At 47.4% G+C, this 17950-nt stretch overlaps 1 pseudogene; it reads right to left on the minus strand.

The window, feature by feature from the left end:
* Window positions 1–10352: 10352 nt before the first annotated feature.
* On the minus strand, window positions 10353–11761 carry LOC149342301 (uncharacterized; annotated as a pseudogene).
* Between the last annotated feature and the right edge of the window lie 6189 nt (window positions 11762–17950).

Here is a 17950-nt window from a genome sequence, read left to right on the forward strand (position 1 = left end):
GATATGGTCGACGCATATCTGTGACGTCTGGTTTATTTTGAGGAGTACATATCTTTCCGTAAATGTACGCACACAAGGAATAGTCACAGAGGGATGCTGACAGCAGCTCAGTCGATCCACTGCCGGCCAACGGCGCACAGACCACACTTCTCTTCGCGCTCCGTGCACGAGCCAAGCACTGTCTTCTTCGATGTTCACTGACACAACTCCCGGCGGCGAAAGCATAGTCCCGATGCTGAGTGGAAGACGGAGCAGGTGCACGGTACGGCTTGAGGCGAACTACATGAACAACGTCAGTGGCAGGTGGGGGGGTGGGGTGATGACGACGGAGGATCGAGGGGGGTAACCTCATAAGTTACGTCGGTCACCTGACGGAGCACGCGATAAGGGCCCTTATACTGACGAAGTAGTTTCTCGGAAAGACCGACACGGCGAGAGGGAGACCAAACAAGGACGAGTGATCCTAGCGCGTAGTGGACTGGGCAATGTCGGCGGTCGTAAACTGACTTCTGGTAGGCCTGGGAGGCGGTGAGGCGGTCGCGGGCGATTTCGCGGGCCGTGGTTGCCTGGGCGGTGGCGTCACGTGCGTACTCCGTAGTCGAAGCCGAAGAAGGCGGCAGGAGTGTATCTAATGGCAACGCAGGATGTCGGCCATACAGAAGATAGAAAAGCGAATAGCCCGTGGTGTCATGCCGCGATGAATTGTAAGCAAATGTTACATAGGGCAAGGCAATGTCCCAATCACGATCGTCGGGTGCGACGTACATAGATAGCATGTCAGTCAGGGTCCGATTCAGGCGCTCGGTAAGCCCGTTCGTTTGAGGATGGTACGCTGTAGTGAGTTTATGTTGCGTGGAACATGACCGGAGTATGTCGTCAACTACCCGGGACAAAAAGTAGCGGCCGCGGCAATTGGCGTGGTGCACCGTGATGAAGGATGACATTTTGCAATAGGAAATCGGCGACATCGGTAGCGCAACTAGTTGGTAACGCACGCGTGATAGCGTACCTAGTGGCGTAGTCAGTCGCGACAGCGATGCAACGGTTGCTGGAACTAGACGTAGGAAAAGGTCCGAGGAGGTCTAGTCCTACATGATGGAAGGGTCCCAGAGGTACGTCGATAGGCTGCAGAAGGCCAGTAGGCAAAGTGGAAGGCCGCTTCCTGCGTTGACAGAGGTCGCAGCTGGCAACGTAATGCCGAACACTACGGTAAAGGCCGGGCCAAAAGAAGCGGCGTCGGACCCGATCGTACATGCGGGAGACACCGAGGTGGCCCGCGGTGGGCAGGTCGTGTAGTTCCTCGAGGACGACGAGCGGAGACGCTGAAAAACGACGAGCAGGAGCGGAGGACCGTCAGGGTGAAGGTTGCGGCGGTATAGATTGTCATCCTGAAGAACAAACAGTTGGAGCGAAGGATCAGGACTGTCACAGGTGAGGCGGTCAATAAGGGGACGCAAGGAGGAATCTTGCCGTTGCTAGGCCGCGATGTTAAGCAGATCAGAGATAGCGAGTAAGCACGGGCCAAGGTCATTGTCTCCAGGATCTGACGGCTCCACAGGGTGATGAGAACAAGGCAAGCAAAATAGGCTGAAACTGGAAGGAGAAAGAAAGGGGGGGGGGGGGGGGCATTTCTAAGGAAGGACAAGGCAGGGGGGGGGGGGGGGGAATGGCTCGAGTTCAGAGAAAGCCAAAAGGTGGGGACGGAGGGGGTAAAAGGAATGTCATGGTTTCCGAGAACTGATAGTAGGGGATTAGGGGAAAAGAAGAAGAAAAAAAAAGGTGAACAAAGGGAGAGGGTGAGAAGGCCGGAAATGTGGTGGAAGATATGACGTGGGAAGGGTGCAAAGAGCGATAATATACTAATGCGAGGTTCTAGGAAATGGTCTGACCACGTGCAAGACATTTGTTAATTTAAAATTATGCTAACCCTGGAATGTACCTGAGAGATTCCAGATTTCCTCTGGACATGTTAATCCCTGTTGGTTACAGGGTTTTAAATTTGTGGATTAGGAATGCTTCTCTGTATTTTCTGTCCCTAGTCGATTTGAAGCATGACTGTAGAATGAACAATTTGAGTTCATCGAATTTGTGAATTTGTGAGTTCATCAAATTTGTGATGTCTCAGAAAGCTGGCCTTCATTCTTTTTTTTTCGACGAAGAAGAACAGCAAAGCACAATTATCTACACGCCCTCAGTCAGAGGTTCTTCCACGCGATGTTATCATTTGCTGTAAGCTTGTACGTACTCTACATCGTGCACCTGAACGAGCTAAAGCTGCCAGCTTTGCCTCCTCGTTCCACCTACTGTGTCCTAGCCAGGGAAGGGTTTCTGCGTGGTTAATAAAACATAAAATTCTTTCATCTGTAGTTCTATGGAACTCCATAGAAAGTGAACTCAACTCGATGGGTGACGCCGAAAGAAAAGCGTCCTCAATACATCGTTCGTTGTGGTGCGGGAATTTCTGCTTATCATCACCTGCAGCGAGTGGCGCACGTTTCTTTTACTCGGTTTCTAATGCGCACGAAAGCAATCACGATTCGGCCTTTCTCTCTACTGTTGTCAACTGGTATGCTTTCGAGCTAAAACTGTACCCAAGGCGCTTTTGTCTAACACTGAACAAATAAAAAAAAAAACCCCAATAGCCCACTTCTGAAACGAGACCGACGTATGGAACACTGAACGCACGTGTAGGCTCCTTTCGCGAAGTGGGAGAAGAAGAAGATTTTTTGCAAGCGTTCGTACGTCCACACGCAGCTCTTCCAGACTACCTGATACCAGTCGCCTCCAGCCGCCTCGCTTGTGGGGTGACAATACTGCTAAAGTAGGGACGTCCTCAAGCCCATGCCGGTGTTGCCGCAACACCTACTAACCAGCGAGTCCTTCGACTGCTACGTGGCCTTCGGACACGGCATCTTCCAGAAGCGACTCCTCGGCCTCTGCACTCTGGCTTTCTTCTTGACGAACACCCAAAGCAACGTCATCCATGTGATTTCCACTGACGTGGAGCACTGGTGCAAGGATCCGGCAACCTCCAATATGTCGGAAGTAGCGAGAACGAACTCAGCCATCCCTGAGGGTGCCTACGGACGGCGGAGCCAATGCCACCTCTACGAGCACCCGGAAGATCCAAACAACACCGTGGCGATCCCCTGCAAAGAATGGGAATACGACGACGAGCATGAAAGGACGAGCATCGTGAGTGAGTGGAACCTTGTCTGCGAAAGGCGCTTGTTGATGGCGGCAGTCATTGCTCTCCACAACACTGGCGCCACCTTCTTTCCGCTTGTTGCTGGCCCCGTCGCCGACAGCATTGGCCGCATGCCCGTCCTCTTAGCTAGCGTCGCACTACTCATTGTCTCCACGGTAACTGGCTGCCTGTTCAGAAGCTTCATAATGTACACCACCATCAAGTTCATCGCTTCGGGAAGCGTCGGCGTAGTGTACTGCTTGACAGTCGTCAGCCTCTTCGAAGTAACCACCTACGAAAACAGGCTATTGCATATTCTCTTCTCGGCGACAATTGGAGTTTTCCTGTCTGAACTATGGTACGTCACTTTTGTACCTATGAAACTCAGCTGGAGACTAAAGCAGGCAATTTTCCTCCTGCCAACTGCGTTCTCGCTGCCCTATTTTTGCGTCATGTATGAGTCGCCACGCTGGCTATTGGCAAAGGAGCGAGTGGATTCTGCCGAAGCCGTTATGCTCGCCGCTGCACACGCCAACCACGTCTTGTACGAGCACACGGCGTCCATTATCCACAAACTAAAGACCGAAATTGCCAGAAACGCCCAGCGGCATTCCGCTGTCGGTAAGCACATGAACGATGGATTCTCCGTTCCGCGACGGGCGTTCGTAATGTGCCTCTCCTATTTTTCCGTAATGTTCAAAGTTTTCATCCCTGTATATACTCCGATGCAACCAAATGACTATTGGATGTATTCGATGTCGTTTGGTATAAACCTGATTGCCTGCGCGCTCATGTACTTGCTGATTACAAGACAGAGGATGTTGAATGTCATGATAATATGGTTCGCTTTGCTCTGTACTCTCCAGAGCTTGTTGAGCGTTGCATGTGGTTTGGAATTTGCGACCACAACCGAGGCATTGATCTTAGCGTCGAAGGCAGTGTACTTCCCGGGCGCGGTGTTGTGCTTTGTCTATGTCCTGGAACTCTTCCCGACGGCCGTTCGTGGAACAGCTGCCTGCTGGCTCTATGCGTGTGGCCGGTTGGGTGCTGTAGCCGCCTACATTGCTGTCGCACTTCAGCAAGCAGGTCGCCGAGACTTAGCGTTGGCCATTGCCGCACTACTGCTCTTCACGTCAATGATCGCACAGCGAAGCCTGCCTCGGCCCATCAATGTGGAATGCAATAAGGACGAGGCGAAGCCATGCGTGAGCCACCACAGTATGGGGCACATGAAGTGGAGCGTGGATTCCAGGTGTCAAGGCTCGACCAGCAGTGCGCCTAGTACTGACATCAGTAGACGGTCGGTGGCATCCCGCGTCCATCATCTTGATGCCCATTAGTGCGGCGCCTGAGTATATGAAAGTCGGCTGCGCTCACATACCGGATTTTCTCAGTATTTGGTGAAGTTGCTTGTGCAAACAGTGTTCAGCTGTACTTTTTGTATAGACTTAATCGATTTGCCGAGCGCACAGATCAGTTTCGTGCAATGGATACTCTGGTGTTTCATTAGGCGTGTGTTGCTTGTATTTAGATATCTGGGGGCTTTATTCGCTCAGTCGCATATATGTACCTGTACTTTCCGTTTTATTGACCAAAGAATAATTTTCCAAAATCAGCTTTTATTGCTCAAAGTAGATAGTTCTTTTCATTACATCAGGTAGACATAAAAAAGATGACTGTGTTTGCTTGTGTAGCTCGAGCTTTCGCAGTGCGCAGAAATTTTGGACATTCTTGGCATGAAAGGACCGCAGGACTTTTTTGCGGACATTTGTGTCACAAGTGCATCAGTGCCTTTAGCACTTTCTATTTTGGACGTACGCGTTTGCTTAGCGCACGTGTGATAAAAAAAAAGAACACCTGTGATAAACCAGTTATGGGACATTTGCGAGAACTGCATTGATTTCTAGTGTTGCGGTAACTGACCCTAGGGACATCTAACGTGCTTATTTCGTGGCTTTACTGGCACCTATGCCTTTTTGCGTAGATGTAGTTTGGTTCTTCGCAAGTCGCCGCAGATACGAATGCTTTTTCTTTACCTTTTTTGCAATATTTCTTTCATAGTGGTTGTTTATTTTTGCATAATGAATAAACCTGTGTCACACTGATTTCTTGTCGTAGAGACTTACACTGCCCAAGTGAAAAACGTGAGTTCACTTTTCAGAACCCGCACGAGCTCCTTGTTCAGAATTAAGAACCGGCCGAGTAAGATGCAGCTAAGTAGCTCTGACTAATAGATGTAATTATTCGAAGCTATTAAGCTGCATTTTACTCGGTCGGTTCATCATTGTGGAGAAAGAACCCGTACATGTACTGAAACGTCAAACAATTTTGATTTGGTAAGTGAACCAAGATTTATTCTACAATGCCAGTACGTGACAAGCAGGCGCTCCGTAAAACCGTGGATTACCGAGATTACGGACATTAACTGCGATAAACAGCAAGAATATTCCTTTCAGTTTACTGTGTTGCGAATGTCATGTGTTGCAAGCCTGAATGAATTTCTCTCCAGCTTACTTCATGTATTTGTTCTTTTGTACCCCGAACTGTATTTAAGAACATGCGGTTATATAGTTCCTGTATAACGGAGGAATTTTTGTTCTTAAGATTCTTATATAGACACCCATCCGTCCACTCTCGCTCGTCTTTGTATGTTCGTTAAAATTCTTACTTCTGACCCGTTCGCATATGCTCAAAGAATAGAAGCAGTAACGACAGGATAAACTATATTGCTAAGGCAGAATGATAAAGTAACAGTGCGGGGTGCGGTTAAAGAATCGAACTTAATATGAGCGGTATAATTGCTGTCGTCGCCAGCATGGTACTCCGTGTTACTTGGGTACCAAGAAAAGGCGTTTGGACATCTTTGTATATTTTTGTTATGCGTTTTGCAGAGAAAATTTCAGCAACAACTGATTTTCATTAACTTGTTCACGTTACTAGACATTCTTGCGAAGTTGGACGGAACTTTTATCTTTAAAAACGACGTGAGATCCAGTCTTCGCGCGAATATCGAAATGTATCATATATTTCATATTATATATAGGATATATTTCCTATATCTAATATTAATATATAGGATATATTTCCTATAATATGTCCTGTATTATATAGACTTTCAGTACTTCGCTGTCACTCAGCGCGATGGAATCCTGGCTGGCACATTTCTTCCTCTTCTAAATTTTTTGTGTCTCAGTTATTCCCTGAGTGGCCTTGGTCCTGAATCTAAAAAGCCCCGCTGTCCTCTGAAAATGAAAACGGCCCCCTCAGTGACCGTGTATCCACAAACTGGAAACATCGATGCTTTTTCTGAGTATTACTGCTCTTTGAAACGCGTGTTATTGCAATTCCCCGTCTGTATAAAATACATGTTGCCACATGCAAAAGAGATTTTTATGAACTACTACTGAGGCGCGAACCCGGTAAAGTGTTTGGCTACTGCTGGTGACGGCAATAGAGTCTGTTTTCAGCTGTTCTGCGCACTGCCGCCCACACACCAGCTACTTTCATTCGAAAGTAGGGAAACAATTGGTCCTTTATTCACCGCCCAGAGACGCAAAAAGCAGTTGCACATAGGAAGCGTGCAGAAGTGCGGAAGTAAAGAATCGTCAGTCGAATGTTTCTCTGACCCATATGAGCGCTTTATCAATTAAAGACCCATGTGAAATTCTAGCCCCATCGCTTGGAAATGGAAGCAGCAATTCTTCGTGTAATAATATCACCATATACAGTGAAATAATTATCACGCTTATTACCGAAAAATACATTATTCCTTTTCACACTCTGCAACAAAACCTAATACTCGTTTTTAATGCCAATATTGATGATCTCGTGCAATAAAGTAAGAGGATTGCCTACTTTCGTACAATGTTGGCCACTGAACGGCCGTGTTTTTACCTAAGCCATGCTTGGTTGAAATCTACCGCACGTCGTGGCGTACAGCAAAACCTGCGGGAAAGCAAGCTAAGAGAAAAACCTTTCCGGCGCGTCGCATTCCAAGATTACTAGCATTTCTGCATGCCTTGAGAACGAAGTTGGGGGAGTGCTTTTTAATCCTATTTTATTGGCTGGGTAAGCAGAGAAAAACTGCAAATGTAAGCCATCTTTCGTTCGAAAAAAAATCCTCCATATAGGGTTGGGAGCGTTATATTTCAAGGTTTACGTAATGGTTCCCTGTGGTGCTACAGCGGATTGCTTTGAAACTATGTTGTAATAGAGGGACGCACGCTAGTAAGATGCGAGAACGGTGATCTGGTACAAAGAGGTCGAGTAATTTAGAAGAGCTTTGGCTGAGGTAAGCAGCAGTGAAAGCGCACGCAGTGCGTGTTTTACGTTTCTGGATCAGGTTTTAGGGGCCTTGTACCATGCTTCTTTTTAAGCTGAGCGCAAGTGTATTTGCTTTCTATATCGGTAGGGAAGAACTGCAGGCGGGCTTGTGTTTTTGTATCAGAAAGGGGCGTTCTGCCCTTCCCATTTCTGAGAGTAATCCCCCGAGCGAAATATAAAGGATGCCTGTTTTTACGGCTGAATTTCTTAATTATTTATTTCAGCTCTCGATAAAAAGCAACAGTGCTAGATCATCATAATCGTTAATACGAGTACTGTTAGCGGCCCGTTACAGAGATCACCACTGGCCTATTTAGTTTTTTTTGTAATAAAAATTAGTTCCTTCGTGCATCATATTGAGGCCTCTTGTCTTCTGCGGGTGTTAAGAGTTCGCTATGCGCTATTGTTCTTGCTGCATGCACAGGCAGTTAAAGCGACAGCACCGTGGTGTCGGTTCGAGGGGGATGCACTGGCAAAATTGACAATGCTGCTTGTGAACTCGCACTTGGTTTCGACGTAGGCGAGGGAAGTCTGTGGATAAAACAGGTATACGACAGCTTTTTTAAAAACGTTAAGTGCGTGCTATCTGTTTAACAAAATTTATTCTTCCGCCTCTTTACATTTCGTCGTGGCCGCCTTCGAGACCTGAGCCGACAAATGACATTCCTTGCAAACTATCTAGAATGGTCGGGTAAGAGACGGCAGTTGCGCATAATAAGGACGAAAACAAACGAATCCTGAAAGACAGAGATAGATGATACGGCTCCTGCTTCTTTTTAATTGATCACTCGTCTAGCGAAATCATCCTGTCCCTGACACATTCACACGCAGGCACGCGCGCAGGCAGGCAGGCACGCACGCAGAAACAAACAAACAAACAAACAAACAAACAAACTGTACTTCTTCTGAAAAAAAAAACAGAATACATCGTGCTCGATTAAAGGGGCAGGGTAAGCTTTCCATGTATTGAAACAAGGCATGTTACGGGACATTTTTTCTAAGCAACCAATAGAAATAGCCTGTACCTGCTTATATGATTTTTATCATTGCTTTATGCTCTTTGGACTAAACCAAAATGTCATAACAGAATTTCACACTATTCTTTTATTACTTGTTCCTGTAAAGGGCTAGATTTGAGGCCACTTCTGGGGTCTTATTGTCAATTTCGGGTTGATCTGGTACTCTGTCATTGGTCCCTCATAGATACCTGCGGCTTTCAAGCGTCAGTGGAAAGCAACCTTGCTATTGGGCAGTTGGCGACCGAAGCTCACCATTAGCTACACGTGACCAATGGCAGCCAGTGGTAGGTCCGGTCGCCTGCTGTTGACAAGCGCTGCGATGCATCTCACAAGACCTTGGAGACCTCAGTCGTGCTTTCAGGCACGTGGTTGTGGTTTCCACCAGAAAAAAACTGCTTTAGCACGATACTTCGTGCTTACCAGTGCTAAACCGCGAGCAGTTTTTGTTTTCGCTTTGCGACAGCTTAATAAATGAAATAAATTAACATAAAATGAAAAAAATTGGGGGTCAGTGGCCTGCGTATCACTTATCGCAGATCAGGCGCATGCTTCCCGTATTTCGGAAGAATGTGCTCTGAAGGGCTATTAAGATTGCGCCGACAGCGGTGTCGGCCGCCCACTTCGAGGTTGTGAGCGTACACACGCTTCGTTCGCTCAGAACACGTAGATGCAGTGAGTGATAACGCGTTTTTTTTTTTTAGTTCACATGCTTTCTGTAACATGGCCGCGGCCGATAGGCCACGGCAGGAACGGAACGAGCGTACACGCCTGGGAACGAGACAAGCGAAAACCAACGTTTATTGCAACAGAGGGTGATTATATAGTATTCCAGGGGTGAGGGGAAATGGAAAGGGGGGACATGGCGAGGTACAAAGAAAACTTCACGCTTGCGCAGTGTGTAGCCCGCACAATGACACAGCGGCCGATACAACACTTCTTCCTCCTAAAATCGGTCAACTGGTTTCCTCGTCCTCGTCGAGCGTCGTAAGGCTTGAGCGGGTTCGCTTGGCACTACTGCTCCGGATGACGGAAGTGCCGGGAATGCGCCGTCAGCATGATGATCCCCAACTGCAGGCGGCGAAGTAGATCCTTCCAGTCTCATATCGAGCTGTGATGCGGATTCCTCTGGCCTGAATGTATCGCCGTCCGGGCGCGCGTCTTCCGCAGTGTCGGGTGACTGCGTTTCTGCATGCCGAAGACGTACCTGGTCCACGTGCCGCCGGACAATTGCTCCAGGTGTTTCTACTGTAACCATTCTGGTCCCAGATGTAGATGTCACATGCCCTGGTATCCATTTGTCTCCTGTCCCATAGTTGCGAACGTGCACACGGCTCTTCGGTTGGGGCAGCCACTCCTGGCTGTCCAACGGTGCGTCTCCACTACCCTTCGGGAAACACTTATCCAGGCGCGATCTAATTTGGTATCCTAGAAGCATCTCTGATGGCGACTTGCCGCTCTTCTGGGGCGTCCTTCTGTAATTGAGCAGTAGACGCATAAGTTTGTGCTCCAATTTGCCAGGCCTCAACTTCCGGAGACCATCTTTCAGACTGCTCTCTCGGCAGCCCCGTTAGATTGCGGGTGGAAGGGGGCGGTCCTAACGTGGGATATGTTGTTCTCGACAAATGTTGCAAATTCACGACTAGTGAATTGTGTTCCGTTATCGGAAAGGATCGTTCTTGGCACGCCAAATCGGCTGAATATGTCCCGCAAACAGTGGATTGTAGCTGTCGTGGTAGCGTGCTTCAGAGGAATTGCTTCTATCCACTTGGTGTGCGAATCGATTAGCACAAGCACCATCTTGCCTTCTATCGGTCCGGCAAAATTCACATGGATGCGCGACCACTTCTCAAACGTTTGTGGCCAGCTTGCTGGTGGAGCGGCTTCCCAGGCGCGTACGGAAGCGGTCTTGCCTTGCAAAACTTGCTAACTGCACCGTCCCTCAGCACCAAGCTGGCTGGGGGTCCCTGCATCAGGCCCAATTCCTCCGAGAATACATCCTCGTAGTTGCTCCGTAAGGCATTGATGCGGCTGATGACTTCTCCCGCCACTGGCACTTCACCTCTACTGACTTGCAGTACCGGAACTCCAGCTCTATCCAGCAGGGTTAACAGGTCTCGCCCGCAAAGGCTTGGTCCGTTGCAGTCTAGCACTATGAGTGTGCATTCAACTGACACACCTTGATGCGCAACAACTAGCTGAAGCTCGCCTAACACAGGCAGCCTTCCAGCGTAGCACGAAAGTTTCAGATGTGAAGGCTTCAATTTTGGCCAGTGTTTGCAATGCTTATCGAAAACCTGTCGCGCTATGACGCATACTGGTGATCCTGTGTCTACTTCCATTGCCAGTTCTACACCGCCCCAATTCAATGTGCGGCGAAGTGGCGGCTCGAGACACTTCGTTCGCGCCGACAGCAAAGTCCAGATATGAGCATTTTCATAGCAATCTTCCGAAGTGGTTTCTTGCACTGTTAATGTTTGGCCACGAGGCGCAGGTGCAGCAGCCCCGAGTTGCTTGTCACGGCATTGGGACACATTTTTGCGAGATGTACACGTTGACCACAGTGATAACAGCGCGATTTGGCCCAGCTGCAGCTGTTAGCGGCATGCTTCAAGCTTCCACATCTGCCGCATTGCCGACACGCTGCATATTCGGCGCTTTCTCTCGGTGTTGGCCGGCGTCGCGCTTGCATTTTCAGTAGTGGTGTTACTTCTGGAGAAATTTTTTGCGCATCGTTTTCCGCAGCTTCAGCAGCTATCGCTGTCGCTTCGACTTCGTCTAGTTTTAACTATTTCTTTGCCAGGAGTTGTTTCCGTACTGCACCTGAGCGTACACCGCAGACAATTCTATCTCGGATCATCCTGTCAAGGCAACTGCCGAAGTTGCAGTTGTCTCCGATGCGGCGGATCTCGACGAGGAAAGCCTGAATAGATTCTCCCTCCAGTTGGCAACGACTGAAGAATCTGTAGCTCTCCGAAATTTCATTCCGTTTTGGGTCATAGTATTCATTCAGGGCTTTGATAACTTCATCATAACTCAAAGAGTTCGGCGCCTGAGGAGCCACCCTTCCGGCAAGGATCTGAATAGTCTGCGTGCTCAGTGCAGCCACAAGAAGTGCTCTCTTCTTACTAGACTCAGCGATGCCATTTGCTTCGAAATACGCCTCCACTTTGATCAAGTACGGCTTCCACTTATCTGTGCTTTCGTTGAAGCTCGGGAGCATCTGGAAGGCCATGGAAGTCGCCGGCAGTGCTGTCTTCAGGGCCGGAGCGTCTGGGTCTGCCTTGACAGCGTGGGTGTCGTTTTGACTCGTCGCCACTGTAACATGGCCGCGGCCGATAGGCCACGGCAGGAACGGAACGAGCGTACACGCCTGGGAACGAGACAAGCGAAAACCAACGTTTATTGCAACAGAGGGTGATTACATAGTATTCCAGGGGAGAGGGGAAATGGAAAGGGGGGACATGGCGAGGTACAAAGAAAACTTCACGCTTGCGCAGTGTGTAGCCCGCACAATGACACAGCGGCCGATACAACACTTTCTTTAAATGCCGTCAATAAGCAGCACGCACAAGGGCTCGTCCGTGCCAAAAGTAAGCATACAACTGCGTTTGCTTCTCTGCCATATCGTAAAGCCTCTACGGCTGCCTAAGACACCAAAATGTGGCAAAAGGTGAGAAAAAATGTTCTCCTCACCTTACGCAAATACAGAGCTTAGTTGGCGATATAAGTGCTCCACTACACTGCTTAGAAACAAAGTTAATTGCCTGGTTACTTCTGGCACTGACGGTATGTTGCCGCAAAAACGCCATCGGCTATTTCTGAATCCTTCCTACAACTTGCTGAAACGATTTTGTGGCTAAATTGAGCGCCACAAATTTTGCATAATTCATCTTGCTTGAATATGTAAGTAAACGGAATTTGCAAAATACGGTAAGGGACGCCACATGACGACAAAGGATATGTTCTTGGTGTCATCCAGCTGTAGTGTGTCGCTTTTTTTAAAGCCTTGCCTCAAGTTACGTGAAACATCCTTTGTAAACACCTCAGTGTACAAATATGCGACAATGTGTAAAATTTTTTAGATAGTACGTATAGCGTCAAACGGTGATTGTTATCAAGCAAGCAATGCACAGAGATTAGTGGGTTAGGGCGCAGTTAAGGCAGGAATGTTTGCTACGCAGTGAACCGAATGCCATAGTTACACGCTGGAGCATTCAGTCGTCTTTGTCATCGCCCTCTGTACACACGCGCAAAATCCGTCGGCCCGTGAGTTCCTAGGAAGCACGAACTCCCTCATTCACAAGCTACCATGCCGCCTGGACGCTTGTGTTTACACGGCTCACCGCCGTTCCCGCCACGCGACTCCGAATGACGTTTGGCTCCGTTGGTAAAACAACACAAACAAGGAAGATGAAAGAACGAAGCTACCGTACGAGAAAATGCCCTGAACTCCGGAAAACTGAAGAGGTAGTGGCTGGCATGGCAGGCGACTACAGTCGTCTACAGCTGGTGGCTCTGTCCTGAGGCCATATAAATAGAGGAGTTAAACAAATTCAACAGATATAGCATCGGAGCATCTATACTGAGCCGTATGGGTAGCTGAGTCAACACGTTCCAATAGAATATACTACAACTGTTTCTTCAAACTTACTGCAGACTCTACATGAATAATCCCGCTGAGTATATTTCTTCTATAAATGCTTTCTAGGGCATACTGATCTCTCATTAAACAATAGTGGCTTGTCTTTTTAATTATTAAAAATTGATTTCGTTCTTGTTTGAATTTCCCAGTTCTTACTGTCTACCTCCTTGACCGTCCTTTTACGCACTTTATTACCCCTTTTTGATCTTCTGCGTGCTTTTTTTATTCGATTTCTAGTTCTCTGTGAGTTAGCGCGCTTTCTCAAGAAATATCTATATACCTTTGCTGCCCATCAGTTTTTGTCCACCTTCCGCATACGTCCTTTGTGCAAAACTTTACGCTTCCCTGGCTTCGAACGATCTACCGTGTCTCCCTGGATTTCTTTTTGCGGTGGTGGACTGGGTGGCAGTTGGCAGGTGCTCTTCGTTGTGTGCATACTTGTCTAGACAGCTCTGCGTATCCGGTTGGAATGGAGCCACAATCAACGCCACGTTCGTCAGCAGTACCGGAAAATCCTCGCAACCAAAACTGTATTGGCGGTTGCACAGTCTGAGCGAACTTTACACTTTATCGCATATTCAACATCTAATGCAATTAGGGCCTTCTCAATTTTGGCGCTTAGTGCCTGTTGAACTACAAACTTTGCATGAAGCCACAGAAGCACGGAACTTGAACTCACCAGTTGTTAGCTTTCATATCAGAAGCGTACAACGTAATTCAATTTATACACCGCCGTGAGCTGTCTTCAGATAGCCACAAGGTCTGACATCGTCAAGTTTTAGGCGCGATTCTCCAAACATCATGAAATATTAGAAAACTTGCGCAGTGGCATGCAGCGATAACTGGTGATAATGAACGCTGCTTCGCAGAAGTTCCTCTTTCTGGATTGAGTGTTTAATAAATATTCATACCATAAAACTGCAGCGTGCAAGTAAAGCATCATCTTGGACTGCACGGTACAAAGCTTACTTCCCTTAATTAAGTACGGAAATGTTGGTGTAGAGTTGTAGCAGTTTGAATTTAAACTAATGTGCCGCGCATATCAGAGAGCTCGGTTGAATGGTACTTTAATTAAACTCGAAGCTGTAAAACGAGTTACCATGTCATCGCTTTAAAAAATGCACTAAGTAAAAACAAGGCTTACTTTAGTTTAGGGGGGTTTAACATCCCAAAGCAACTCAGCCTATGAAGCACGCCGTGGTGAAAGGCCCGGAAGTTTCGACTACTTGGAGTTCATTAACGTGCTCTGACTTCGCACAATACACGGGCCTCTAAAATTTCGCCTCCATTGAAATTCTACCGCCACGTCCAGGATCGAACCCGCGTCTTTCGGGTCAGCAGCCGAGCGCCGTAAGCACTGAGCCACCACGGTGCACTTCTTACGCAGCACACATTAGGTTTCGGGTTATAAGCGAAGCGTAAACCTCGAACGAAAAAGAAGTTAAATAAAGAAGTTATAAAACAAGTCGACATTTTCGCAGGGCGCCTACACACACGACTCCTTACATACACATTTCTTACACAAGACTTCTTGCAACGAGGCCTTGCTGCAAGCAATCTTCTCCTGTTCAGGACAGATTTCAGGGCAGGCCGTTTAGCCTTTGACCTTTTATAAAAGCGGCGGCTTGTTCTTGAAGCAGGGTACTTGACTTCGGAGCCGGAGGCAGTCGCTTTCGACATACCCGCTCAGGCTGCTCCCTACTGCGGTACACAGAAGTGGAATGTCGAGTATGCTTGTAATGCAAAATTAATGAAGAGTGTAGATCCCGGATTAGAACGTCGTCAGAAGGCTAATGATAAGGAAAATGAAGCGCTAGTCAATTAATACTTCTTGCTAAACGAGCCGTTCCTTGTCTTGCTTGTCTGCCCCTTTTTTTTTGATCTTGCTCAGTTTTTGCTTCGCTTTCTATTCGCAGCGCCCCACTTCTTGTGGGCACAGTGCGTCATAGCCAATGAGAACCTCATTTAACAAAAATCGTGAGACTCTTGCGGCCTCTTGCGGTCAGTAAACCAAGATGAAAAACCAACTGGCCTTGCTCTTCTGGCTTATTATCACGACGAGAAAGTGAAGCAAGACCTCAAGGGTCTTTATTATTCTCTTAATTGGTTGCTGAGACCATGATATGTTGCTGGCGATGAGTTGATCATTTTTGAGGCACATATTGGAACACCATAATTAGCGTATTCCGGCTCTTTAATTTATTGTCTGTAAGTTATCCTGGGTTAAACTTGCTAACGATAATCAGCCCCTATGATGAGCAGTATGACTGGCACCATCCACAACAGCATATTTTCTTGGACGCATATGTTGGACGGTGTGAAACATTCCAAACGGAAGCATGAGCAGCGCTGTTCCCACAACCGTCTGAACTATGAGGTGATGTGATAACGTCTGAATAATTTATTATTTATCACGATAGTAATCACGACCGTGGAACGGCTTTCGTATTCTAAAGTGAATGGAATGTGATGAAAAATTCAGCTGCCAACGTTTGTAAAACGCAACTACTTTTGAGGCCTGCAATTATTATGCCTCCACAGCTGCCCATGCTACTTACTTCCCAGTAGAGAAAAAAAACGTGGGGAACATTTAACATACTTTAAATGTCAAATGCGATAGCGTTATAGATCCCCATTGCTGCTGCTTTTTTTGTTTCTGTGTCATAATTAATTCGTTTCGGGGTAGCACCCATTCCGTCCAGTTCGGTCACGGAGCTGAATCAGCAGAAGAGGTTAAAAGGTCACGTGACCTCCCCCTACCAGTCAGGGAATTACTTCTCGAAGATCTGCGATTCCTGGTGCGACAATTCAGGTGCTGTCGCATTAAAAATGTACGGCGTCTGCGCACTTGAACAGCAAGACACGTAGTCTGTTTGTAGCCACAAACAATCGTATGCTCTCGATCCAAACGAACCGTTTCTACGAAAACCTGCAATTTTTTCATTTGGAATCAATCCTGCAGCAGATTCTCGTGAGTACAAGATCAAAACGTCTCGTCAACACTGCGAAAGCGCACATTAGTGTTGTGATTGACCTCCTCTATTCAACGAAAGAATTCCTGTTAGCTCGCGCAACAAAAAGTGACAGCCGTCATTGTAGTGTCCACGTAGCCGTCAGTATATATAGCAACTGCGCAGCTACGTTGACGGTGACGGCAGCTGGCCTCATCCTGTGGACAGAGGAGGGTGCCCGAGCAGCGAAACACCAGCTGTCGTCCGGGCGTCTCCGGTGACCGGCTTTGTGCGAACATAAATTAGCTAACAGCGAAACGGTTTCTCGCCGGCGGTGGCCAGGAATTGGCTGACCCGTTTTCTGCGTAGGCGGTCTTTCGGTAGACTCAATACCGGTGCATCCTGGCAATATGTTGAGAAATACTGATTGCTACAGAGGGCGTGTGCAACGCCTCAAGCGGCATTCATATTGATGCGCAAAGCTACGTATGTCTAAATAACCTTCCTGAACACACGTGTGCAAATCAGGGCAATAAAGGTCATCAGCCAAGCTGCGCCAACTACAGGACAAAAGACTCTTCCAGTGAACTCCATTGAACATATCCTGCACCAGCTGCGGCCACCCTATCTGTGGAAACTAATACTTCTAGGAAGAACACCTGCTTTTGTGCTACCCATTGCTTACGCTTGTGATCTCTTGGATATTTTTTTTATTCGAGCTGTTTGCCATCAGACATAATGAAAAAGGAAAGAAAGTTACTCCGTATCCGTAATGGTTGATCACTTACCTTATGAGATCATCCGCACAATAAGAAGGAAGGGAATAAGGAAGCATTCTCACGCAGCCGCGAGGCACCTGATCATCAGAATCTGCTTTAGCACTCATTTTTAATCGACACCATCCAATTCTCCCATGTACGAAAAGGACTGTGCACTATGTGCCGCTATCGCGAGAAAGAGACTGCGTTCAAAAACGAGCCGTTGTCTTAACGAACAGAAGCGTGAAAACCAAATGATGTGCGAAAGACTGCTCTGACAAGCCACAGACGACAGACCACAGACCAAGGTTGGCAGGGAGCAAAGTTGGGAGCTCAAAATTTCTCTCTACACTTTTAGGGAAGGGGCGGGAGAGGGCAAATGATAGAGGGAACAAAGAGAGGGCGTGAATGTACAGGTGGCCAAGTGGCTCTCAAAGTTACGGTTTTGGCGAGAGAAGATGAAGGCGCAACCATAAGACGCCTGCCACGGAATGAACCCATAAACTCGGCGTGCATATTAAGTGCCGTTTCATTACAAACCAACACAAACTTTGAAGATAGAAAGTGCGCTCAATGAGTGCTCTTGACATTGTATCCTCGGCAGGGCATTGACTAGGAATTTATGCAGACCCAAATGAATGATGCATTTTCTGCTGGTCAGGTAAAACCAACAATCTCTAAATACCTGTCTGAGAAAGCTGAGAAAGTAAAATTATTGCAAGGAAATATTGTAAAGTTTCGTGAATTAACTGAAAAGTAGAAGCAGCGAGAGGTCGGAAGATATCAGGAGTCGTTTTGTTCTGCTTTTACGACGTGCATTTTGAATTCAGAATCTTAAAAGGAAAAAAAAAAAGGAGACACGACAAAATTGAAGAAAAAGGAGCGCTATGCTCGATGTTCTTCTTCAAGTTTCTCCGCGTACATTTTGCGCTTTAAGATTTGAAATGAGGGCCCAGTTAGCCCAACGGTTTGTTCCCTCATGCATTTTGTACTGATCGCATGTCCCTAATTCTATTTATTGATTCAGATAATAATTCGCCAGACCTGCCGTCAAATGAAAATTGATGATT

Source organism: Amblyomma mixtum, chromosome 5 (genome assembly GCF_055824585.1).
Source record: "Amblyomma mixtum isolate Tamu chromosome 5, ASM5582458v1, whole genome shotgun sequence".
NCBI lineage: Eukaryota > Metazoa > Arthropoda > Arachnida > Ixodida > Ixodidae > Amblyomma > Amblyomma mixtum.